The 11,155-nt window shown below is 39.2% G+C and overlaps 1 long non-coding RNA gene across 2 annotated transcripts in view; it reads left to right on the plus strand.

Annotated features, from left to right (window-relative positions):
* Window positions 1-10,665, plus strand: part of LOC107201105 — a 12,105-nt gene extending 1,440 nt beyond the window's left edge. The window contains exons 2-4 of one of the 2 annotated variants that reach the window (XR_001520006.2): window positions 582-705; window positions 4,312-4,372; window positions 10,344-10,665. This is a non-coding gene — a long non-coding RNA (uncharacterized LOC107201105). The remainder of the gene's footprint in view (window positions 1-581; window positions 706-4,311; window positions 4,373-10,343) is intronic. The other variant, XR_001520005.2, reaches the window with a different exon arrangement.
* Window positions 10,666-11,155: the final 490 nt, after the last annotated feature.

Below are 11,155 nucleotides of genomic sequence, written 5' to 3' on the forward strand. Positions count from 1 at the left end.
CTTCCCTTCCCTTCCCTTCCCTTCCCTTCCCTTCCCCACATTTGCTCCCTTTGGACTTCCCCCTGTCCTGTGAATGGTGCTGAGGCTCCTGAATCACAAATCGAGAAGTGCAGTGACCTGATGAAATAAATTACTGTTAGAGAAAAAACTCTATTGTAGAGCTTCTCCCCTTCAAAATCCACAGTCTGGAAGGGAGATATCCCCTCTTCCATTTCCCAAATGTTTGGAGGGTCATACAGGAACTGAAAAGAGTGGGCAATTTTTGATTTTCTTAATTGCCACAAGACATTTAAAGCTTTAAGCTGTACAACCACTATCCCCAACTCTTACTACATTCAATCACACTTGAATGCACTGTAGCAGAATTTCATTTAGATTTTGTAAGGTTTGTCCTTTTGAAATCAGCATAAATTATAATGTTCCAGTCAATAGTTTGTCCAACAGACAGCAAGTCACTTGATTTTGCTTTAGCATGTCTCAATCTGTTAAACAATAGGGCTTTTCTTTGCTGAAGTGGGACTGGTGTGCATGCAGTAAGAATAAGCTCATTCTAACAGCTTTTCTTTGCTTTTCTGTTTTAGAGAGAGAGAATTTGTAAATACACTGTATTAAATCATGTTTGGTATCAAACTGTGAACCATGCTGATAAAAGAAGAATTGACCCAAACTACTCAACCTCAATCTAATGAGATCAAAAGACATCAGGTAATTTTAGGTTATTTGTTTGGGGTGTTTGTTTTGTTGGTTTTTTTTTTTTGTAGCTTATTTTTTCGCAGCTATTTAATTGTTTTGGGCTTTTTTTCCCCTAAGAACATCTGAAAACACGATTTTGAAATTATGTAGGACAGGGAATTCTGACACCATTTTTCTAGCTAAGAATGAAGCAGAAAGCCCACAGGAAGGATTCTTTTTATCTTTTCTGGGCAATATAATTATGTGCTAACTTCTGTGTGTGGTTAACTGAATAGGATGTTACTAATTACTAATCACCACCAGGAAAGGGATTAAATATGAAACCATGCATATCCAAGATACTTTCCAGGTGGAGAAATAGGTTTGCTGACTTTAACTTTTTGTATATCGACTTTCTCAGTCTTGTTTCTCATCACTATATTGCAGACCAGAAGCTCTAAGGAGCTGAAGAAGAAACTGTCTTTGGCACAAAGCTCCTTCTTAAACCAGCATCAAGATATCCCAGCTATTCCAGATTAAAATAAGGCTAATTCCTCTATTTTTAGGACTATTTCCCATGCCTTACCATTTTGGGGTTCACATACAGTATTATTGCAATCAGAAAAATTAATTTGCTAACATAAGCTAGAGGTTTATGTTCTGATTCTTAGTCCTTGTCAATTCAGATCAGTTAGTTATTTTCTGAGAACTGTTTTGGTTGAATATCACAAACAAATTAATCAAACATTCATCATCAATATTGAGAAGAACTAAGCCTGGGTTCTACATGGATTTTTTTAAAAGCTCTTGAAATTTTGGACCAGCTAAAGGGAATCAAAGTGCAGGCATTGACCTCACTAAGACCAGATTTTTATTTTAGATGTTTTATTGGGCCACTGAATTATTTTTCTTTCTAATTTCTAAACGAAAATCTTAGGATTTTTAAAAAACTTTAAAAATGCTTACACAGTGATGTACATCAGTAATGTACGCAGTAAGCTCAAAACTAATGACCATCTGCTCTCTCAGGATTTGGCTCCTTATTGAGCAAGATGGTAGGAATTAACCTTTTAGGTACTTTTTCAGGAAGAAAAAAAAAGGCTGATTTTTTTTTGTTTTATTTCCTTGCTTTCTTTCTGCCTGGATGCTGTATCCAATTCCCTTTGAATCCTGAGGTATGCAGGAAGACGGGGGTGGGGAGTGTTTCAGTTGTCAGGATACCATTCTCTTTAGTGGATATTGGGATATTTTATATTCAGCTTCAGTTTTGATTTCATTTGTCATCCCACACTCTTAATTATTCACATTTGGCAAATGCTGAATATCTGCAAACCAGAACCTTGGGTCTACAGTTTCTGTGGTCTGTAACAGTGTGGTTTTTTATGTTTTGGTGGGGTTTTCTTTTGTTTTTCTTTTTTCTCCTTTTTTTTTTTTTTGTTTTGTTGTTGTTTATTTGCTTGCTTTTGTTTGGGGTTTTTGTTTTGGTTTTCTTTCTTTATAGAAAAGAAGAATGGATAAAAGAATGGTCCTGTTTTTTCCTCTCATTTCTGAAGGGAAATTAAATAACAGCCATGGCTCTACATTACGGCCTTCCTTTCTGCTTAGCTTTAATTTTAGTCATCTTTTGCTGGTTCCTGTTATACTCAGTTCCTGAACTCTCAATACAATAAATGTTATTGTTCATGGGAAGAATGAGTTGCATAAATGTCAAGTCATCAACAATCAGCTGGCCAGTTGCCTGAAGCCTTTTTTATTTTCTTCATGGGACATAACTAAAGTATTTATTCATACAAACAAATCTTACACACCTAAGTAGACCTATTGGCAGTAGTGGTGAATTTAAGGTGGGAAAAAAACAAGGTTGTGCAATGTCTTTAAAATCTAGGACTGAAGATCTAGCTGTCACAAATCTTTAGCTGTTGGCATAAATTTACTTGCTTTTGGTAACATGTACACCACTATAGAATTTTTATTTTTTAAAAAGGCAAATAGAAGAAATCAAATTCAGAAGTAGCAAATTGTTTTGCAAGTAATTTCAAAAGCAAGGGATGATGTGTTTAGGGCAAAGATAGCGGCTCATGATATGTTTAGTAAAAATATGAAATTGGATCTGTCTCATGCTATTAGAATCTCATTGAGTATTGATTTCCCTGAAAGAACATAGTAGCACAGAGAGATTGTTGTCTTACTTGATATACCAAACTTAAGTTCAAGACTGTGGAAGACAGTTGTGACAAATTTGACAATGACACCATCTAAAGAGGAGGAAGGAAGCTGAAAAATAAAAACTATTTATTAGAGAGAAATATAATAAAAAGGGAACATTATACTTCTTGAAGTAACAGGAATAGGAATTATTAGTTTGTTCAAAAATAAAAGATGAAACCCATAGAAATTTACAATACATTTCAAGCAAACATTCAGAGTCTCAAAATCAAGCTATAAAGGGAGAAACCCACTTTGAATTTGCTTAAAGTGAAAGTTTCAGGCAATAATAATTTATTGTAATTCAACAAGATCATATCAGGGGAACCATCAGCTTGAAATGACTGGTATCTGAGGAAGTCTCATGTGCAGACTTCTGAATTGACTATCACAAAGGTCTTCTGACACTCCCACAGCTGTCCTTACACGGGATGCTTCCTCACTTTGTTTAATATGCAGCATGTTTCCTTTTCCTCACCTAATACGAATTCCTGGCTGCAGCATCCCTTTCTGGGGCCACCAAGCAACACCTGTGCTCCTCACCTAAGGTGGAGTTACTTAAACACAGGTGTCTGGTACCACTTGAGATACCTTGGGCTGGCCTACCCAGCCCTCAGCTGCTGGTTGAGAGAATGCAGGTGTTCTCTAAGGCTGGTATAAGTCTGTCACACCAACATGTCTTGGGCATCTCAGGTATTATTAAGATGCTTGCTTAGGTCTCTGACATGGGAGCTTGGTATCTGGGCTACCAGTGAAGTTTAAAGAGCTGCTCTTCTTGCTCTAGTCACCTTCATGTGACCCCTGACATGCCTCACAAACCCTGTTGACATCTTCAGCTTTACCTCTCAGCAGTTTATAGCCCCTCAGCTCAGCCCCACAGCCCCGTCCCCAGGTTACCTGCTCCCTTAGCTCCAGCCATGCTCCTTAGCAGCAAGCACCCACCCATCGGTCCCCCAGTACCCTGCAGGGTCTCTGGGTGCCAGCCCAGTGCAGCTAGAGCGCTGGTGTTGACTAATAACTTGGCAAGTGGCACTGGCAGTCCTCTAGCTCATTGGCCAAGGATGAGAATCCTCTGCTGAAAGGAAGCTGATAGTTCTTTCTGTTAGAGTCCACCAAAATCTGTACAGAGGACAGCAGATGGACAAGAAAATAACTCATGCAGGAATTCTGAAATGCCATGAGATTTGTTTCTCTTCTCTAATATCTGTTCAATAATTCTGCCTTTCTGTTGTAAAGTCAGAATCCCTCATCTGCATGTGGTGAGTCAATTATGCTGGTGATAACATGAAGTGTCTGTGCAGTGACTGGAACTACGTGAACTTTGAACAGAGGATTTGTTTCCCAAAAGTTAATTTGACATTTCCTCTTCTTGTCTGGTTGTGTTGCTTTGGTGTTTTACAAAAATATATTTCTTCTTTTTTCTTCTCCTGGCAGCTGGAGCTGGTAGCTACTTCTCATAGAGGGGATTCTTTTCTCCTTTACATCCTCTTTCAAGGTGAATTTTAATAATAACTCGTGTGCTACAAACAATCTTAGTAATTTTAGTATTTTGTAAAAGGTCCTTTTTTAACATTAAAAAAACCCCACAACAACCTATCAGGAAATCCATATTCAGTTTTTTTCCACAGTGGAAACTGTGAATTATTTATAACAGTAGTTTGATTATATTAAAAAGCACAATCCCAAGTCTGCAGTACATTACTGGCTCCATTCCTTGCCTAAAACAGGCGTGTTTATATTTTTCCTCAGTAAATATGTGATAATTAAATGCAAATAGACCATATTTTTCAAATGAATTCCCAACCCTGGAAACTTGGATGATGATAATCTTGCCTAATAAATGCACAACTGCAAGTGAAATCAAAGTTTACTGAAGCAGAACATTCTTAGCAGTCAGTAGCAGCCATCATTTAGTGAAAAAAATCATACAGGATTAATATAGACACATCATTGAAAAATGGATAGCCCAAAGGTATTTTATAATTATGGAATATACATAAGTATTAATTGAAAACACTGTGCACTCTTTGTGGGATGTTCTTGGCTAATCCATTCCTTTAAATTATTAGGCTATATTGAAGTCATGCCTAAGGCTGTCATCAGCTCTCCTGCATGCTCCCCATTGTGTGTGTTATCCCCTGTTTCTAGGTCAGCTTTTCAGCCTTTTCCTTTCCCCTTGTGAAAGAAAGCAATTTCTCTCCCATACATTTCATTTATGAGGAGACATATGCATGTTTCCTGGCTGGCCACACCTGGTCTTCTCCCTCTCCCTTACAGCCTGAGGTCTGAGTCTCCCTTGGAGCTAATGGAAGGACTTTGGTAATGCTCTGATGGTTCTCTCATCCCATGAGCAGCTCTGTTCCTTCCTTTTTTTGATGAACCGTGTCTCTTTCTGATGTCTTTCCAAATCTGGGCTAAACACAGAGGAATGTAGAATCCCAGAGAAGAGATCATCAAAGGAAGGACTATTGCCTGTCCAGCCTGCAATGAGAAACCAACACATCATCTGCAGCCATCCTTGTTCCCTCCTCCTTTTCTCACGCTTCCCAGAATGCTCCATTTTTACACAGCTGTTTTTCAACATCTGGAAATATATCATCATATGCCCTTAAGAAGAGCCTCTAAGTGGGATTTTGTCTCAGTGGCAGGATGCTGGCAAGAAGCCAACCATTGTCTTTGTACTACCTGCCTCCTTGTCCCAAATAACTCAATTTTCCTTTCTGGGATTCCTGTAGCTGCACCCCCAAGACCATATTTGTAAGGCATTTGGAGAGACTCCTATGAATATATCCCCTTCTTTCCTTATGACTTCCTCACATTAAAACTATTTTCCCTCTTTAACTAATTCTCCTTAACAGTTAAAGACAAAGGCTGCATTTTGTTCACTCTTTATGGCTTTATGAATGGGGAAGAATATTATACAGCCCATAGGAAGCATGAACTTAAAGTCTGATGGCTATTCCTTCTGTAGCTCTCACTTTCATGCAGTACTGTTTTCTTGCCTGAACCTAGAGCAAGAGAGTTGCAGGGGAGGGAAAGGCAGGTTCCTGGAAGAAGGAGTAGCTGACAGGATGTTGCTTTTGTTGGAAAAGATCCGTCCTGTTTGACAACAGGGAGGACCCAGTGAGGCTGAGTTCTAGCTACCAACCAAGCAGCATGTTGCCAATCAGAGTGCGGAGGCCAAACTTTCCTTCTTCCTGCCAAGAAAAGACATTTAAATAAGGACTGAATTATGATTGCAATTTCACTCTGGTTTAATGCAGACAGCAGAAAAACACAGTGACTCACTCAATGCATTCTTGCCTGTTCAATAAACAAAATTTCCTCTCAGAAGCCTGTAACTTTGCATTTGTAGAGAGGCATAGTGAACACTTGGTTCTAGGATGTACATAGCACAGTACCTGAGATTTCATGCTTAGGAAGGCCAAGAAATGAACATGTTTGAAAGTTCCCAAAAAAGGTACAACTTACATTAATTTTCTGTTTCTTTCACAGATATAGAAATAAGTGCTTTAAAAATATGAAAGGCAAATAGCTGATCCTAGTCCCACAGCTTTAAATCTTAAAACAACCAATCTGCCTCAAAGCAGCCCCCTTTCTACCCTTATGTCCTGTAGCTCTCTCCATGGTGTATGGTAAGGGGAGTGAGCCAGAGGGGATGGCTGAAGAATGTATTGCCACAGACAAGGCTGTAAAATTACTGTGTAAACAACAAATTTACTCTGTAGCATCACTACACTAAACAGTGATGGAAAGGGGAGATTATTTTTCTAAGTCCTCCCTTGCTTGTGGTCCTAATGCCTGAGCAGTTTCTCAGTCACACAGTCAAGGCCAGATGACCCCCAAAAGTTGGCAAAGTGTATTGGCCAGTGGCATTGTTTGTTCTTTATCTGAAGGTGACCAGGAGATATGAATAACAGCTTAATTTTGGATTTTAGATGCAAGCCTGAGGTTTTCACTTTATGTAATGCTTTCTGAATTGTCCTGAAAAGAACTGAAGAGTTAGGCTGAAGTCCAGGAAAGGAAATGAATGGTAGAAATGATACATAATCTCCCCTGACATCCTGTTAACATAGCCTCGTGCTTAGCCCAAGAGCTCTGCCTTGCAGAGCTGGCAGGGTGAACAAGACCCTGCCTACAAGCGTGTTTTTGCAGCCCTGGTTTGCTGTGTACCACAGCCTTTAGTGCATGCCAAGATCTCTGTTTGCTGCTGCAGCACTGGGCTGGGAAAGCCACACGCCGTGTGCCACATCCCAGCCCTCGGGCCCCTGTGCTGGAGCTGGGATTGCTCAGGTCACACAGGCTCAGGTCTCTTCCCAGGCACACAGAGCCTGAGCCTCAAAGTGTGCTAAATGCAAAAGGAAGATTTTAACTGACTTCAGGAAGTTGTGTTCAAGTCCTTCGGGGAAGAGCTGGGATGAAGGACAGGAAGTACAATGTAATCTTAGGTGGGTGTTTCCCCAAATAATTGTTTATTTATGAATATATTTATTGACTTCTTTTATGTTTTAATCACTGTGGAAGCACAGCACTCTGATGGATGTATATTAACATACATTTAAATACAAAAGGGGCAGTTTACTTTTCAGCAGTTAGAGCACCTGCAATTCACATTAGTTTCAGCTGGAATTCTGTGTGTTCAGCAAATTAAACATTCAGTAAACAATGTTATAACAGCGTTGACTTTAAGATGAAATCATAAATGCATGAAAACAGGACAAAGCCTATAGCTATTTGTAGCTATATTCAAGCTGTTATGCCTCTTGGTCCGGGAATAGAAAGCTGGAAAGGATCTCAGTGGTTGTGGATTAGCTCAGTTCTGTAATTATAGCACCTGAGATGAGAGCTGCTACTTTGCTTATATTAAATAACCAACCCAAAATTGTCATGTAAAAGGAGGATTAATTTTTTTATTACAATACTAAAACCAAATTCATCTTTGAGCTGAATTAGTCTGATTTGCTGAGTCCTGCAGGTCACCACCTTTCTTGTTTAATATGCTGAGACTACTAACTCTCCATTTCTGGTGGGAAGAATTGAGAGGGTGCAATTTTATCCAACCTTATTGCTTCTGCAATATGTCCTTCCCCATAGAATCCCATTTGTGCTGTTTGCCAGCTAATATCTGGCATTACTTTACTTTACATGCATTTCTGGCAAAATCATGGTGCAAAAATGAGTATCTTAATAAACATACTGAACCCAAGTATTTGTGCATAGTGAATAACTTGACCTACTAAATTTGATCCATTAAGAGAGACTTAAAGGACCATTCAGGCCCTGTTTTCAGGTCAGTCCCAAAATGTATTAACCTGTTTTGAAATGCCTGGAAGCTGTGGGAAATGCCCACTGAATATGCTAACAAAGGGAAACTAGAGAGCTTAAATGCAGCCAGAAAAGAAACAAAACCAATTTTCTATCTGCTTTGGTAAGATATTACTGACTCAAGTGATTATACACACCAGAAATGAGATTTGGAGTACTGCTCTTGGAAATTACCCCAACAGGAAAAGGCTACATCCTTCCTTGGATTTAAAAAATATTGTGAGAAAATCCCGTCATTGTGCTTGCCTTCCCCACCTCGTGCAGAGAGTACCAGGGAGTCATCAGAAATTCTTCAGTGTACTGACACAGTCTCTGACCTTTTGGAGGATTATGGAAGTGTATAATAAAAGGAGTGAGCAGTTTGGAGCACTCTTTCTTGGTTCCTACACAGATACACCAATTTCTCTAGTCTGATGTCGCATAGCACAGCAGTGGAGTTTGAGGAAAAGAGGAGCTGAAGATGCTCAAAAATGACCCATTATCTACTTCAGAGAAGTAAGAAAGCTAGAGGATGGAGAGCATATGAAGCCCCTGTGTGAAAAAAAAAAAAATGCACAGAGTAAAGAGGAATAAGGTCCCAGACTGCCACCCTGTAAATTTGCAGAAATTAAGAACATACATATTACTTAGAAATGGGGACCTGAGCAGGTAAAGCATTGAGTAGGTTGTCGCAGAATGTCCTGTCTAAAGTGGTCAGATCCAGGTAATCCCTTTCCTCTCAGGACCAAGGATTCATCATGCCTCTCACTGAACAAAGGGCAGCCCCTCCTGCCTTTGGAGCAATCAGATTATTTATCCAGTGCCAGGAGCACCTGTTATCACATCTCTTTCAAAGGGATTATTTCTGATTCATGAAAATTAGGGAAGTGCTCAGATGAAATGCTACTATTTATTATGAAAGGCTGACTCTGATCCCTGTACTTCAGGGCCTCTGTTATGAGCCTGTTTCTCTTTTGCAATCCCATTCCTAGTACTTCTTTCAGTAAACAACAGCTGACCCTTATAAGTATGTGGAGCAGACTGGCCCCAGGCTCTAAGGGAATGAGCTAGGCTGTTGTATGTTCCACAGCATGGGTGGAGGGCAGGAGGGGAGGGCTGGGTTTTTTGGTAGGGTGAGGGGTATGGGTGTACCGTTAGTTTTGGGATGGAGGGGAACATCATAACACTCGGGCAGGTCTTGGGGTTCTGGTAGTTCTGCTGTTGCTTCCCACAAATTAAGCAGTCTTCATGGGATTTTGGAGGAGCTATGAGAGACAGGGAGGTTGTAGTTTTATGACAGAAAACAGGAGAGAGGAAATTTCTGAAGTGATATCTGCTTGTGGTTTTGCCTTTACTGTATGAGAGATAGTATTCCTGAGATGCGAGGCTCTTTAGCCTGGTTTTCTGCTCTAGACAGCTTGGTGTGATTACTTACTTGATACAGGGAAAAAGAGATGTGCCAGAGCCTCATTGATCTTCCTCCAAAAGGAGGAAGATGATGACCACACATGCTGCTGGATAAATAAGGTCCCAACATGCCATTAGATATCTAACAGGCTCTTTGACTACAAAGATATGTTTATTGTTTGCAAGTTTTGCCATTTGCACAGTGCTTGCCCAAGGCCTTTGTGGCCAGGTTCAAATCCTTTTTTATTCCTCCCACTGAATAGTGGTTTATTTTGTTATGAATCATTTATTTCCACACCTCATGTGAGACAGATGGCATTGTTTGCTTCTTTTGAGGTGCTGATCATATTAAGGGATTTTTGTACAAATTCTACAGAGCAGATCCTATCACACAAACTGGGGGCATTCTGTCAGCACCTTGGGAGTTCTTCACTGACTTCCATGTGCTTTCAAGGAAATTTCCTGGTATTTTGGTCAGCACTGGTGGGCCTCCCACTTGATGGAGGTCTCAGCCAAAAGTAATTTTCCTCATAGTATTTAAATCTGTAGGAATTCTACTTTTAATGCTAGAAATTCACATTTTATCAGTTTCATGCATGGAAAATTAGAAGATATAAATAAGCTAGAAGATGAAAAAAAAAATTATATGTATATATTTCCATATATACGTATCTATTTCTAATATATAGTTCTAATGTTGTCGATGTATTTTAAATACACTCCTAATTGATTCTTTCTTTTACTTTACTTTACAGGCAAGAACTAAGCCACTCCTTCCCTGCTTTTAGGTTCTGATTGTTTTCTGTTCACTGAACTCTCCAATATTATTTGGTGATAAGGACTAGGGAGTAATGAATAAGTTATCAAAATAAATCAAATATGTAAAGGTGTGGGTAATACCAAGTCTTCTAAGTGTGTACAGAAAAAATATGTGTGAATATGGAGAGCAATTGTATCTTTAATGTACCTGGATATGGGAATTAATTTATAAATAAATGTTTTATCTGTCAGCTGGAGTAATAAAGGAATTTTCACCAAAATGGAGAGAGTCTGCTCTTGTAGGGATGTAGCTACACAAACCTGCACATGACAGAGGTTAGGCATTTTGGCCTTGACTTTTAGTAGCTACTAAATCTGTCCAAGAAGATTCCTTCAATTTAAAGGCCAGCGAGAGTCCTACCAGTGGCCTGCCACAGGGACTACCTCTTTCTGAATTAAAATGTAGATCTCTAACACTTATGCAGAACTTTTTTCTGATTGCTGACAGCTGAAATTGCTATAACATAAAAACATGTCATATAGGAGTGATGTTGAATGAATACGACTCAGGAGAATAAACTGGACTACTTCACAGATAGTTCAGCCATGACATTTTATCTCAACTTGAAGTCAAGATCACAAACACAGTTAGCTAATTTTTTTGTACAATCCAAATGGAGATCACAAATGTACTCTTCTATAAATCAGAAATGTCTTCATCTGTAGTTTATGTGAAGTAAAGATTATTGTCTTCTGAAGAATATATTTTGAGGAGATATTAAAAACAAATTGAAAGTGCTCAAGAAAC

The sequence above is a fragment of the Parus major genome, chromosome 3, assembly GCF_001522545.3.
Source record: "Parus major isolate Abel chromosome 3, Parus_major1.1, whole genome shotgun sequence".
In the NCBI taxonomy this organism is placed as follows: Eukaryota; Metazoa; Chordata; class Aves; order Passeriformes; family Paridae; genus Parus; species Parus major.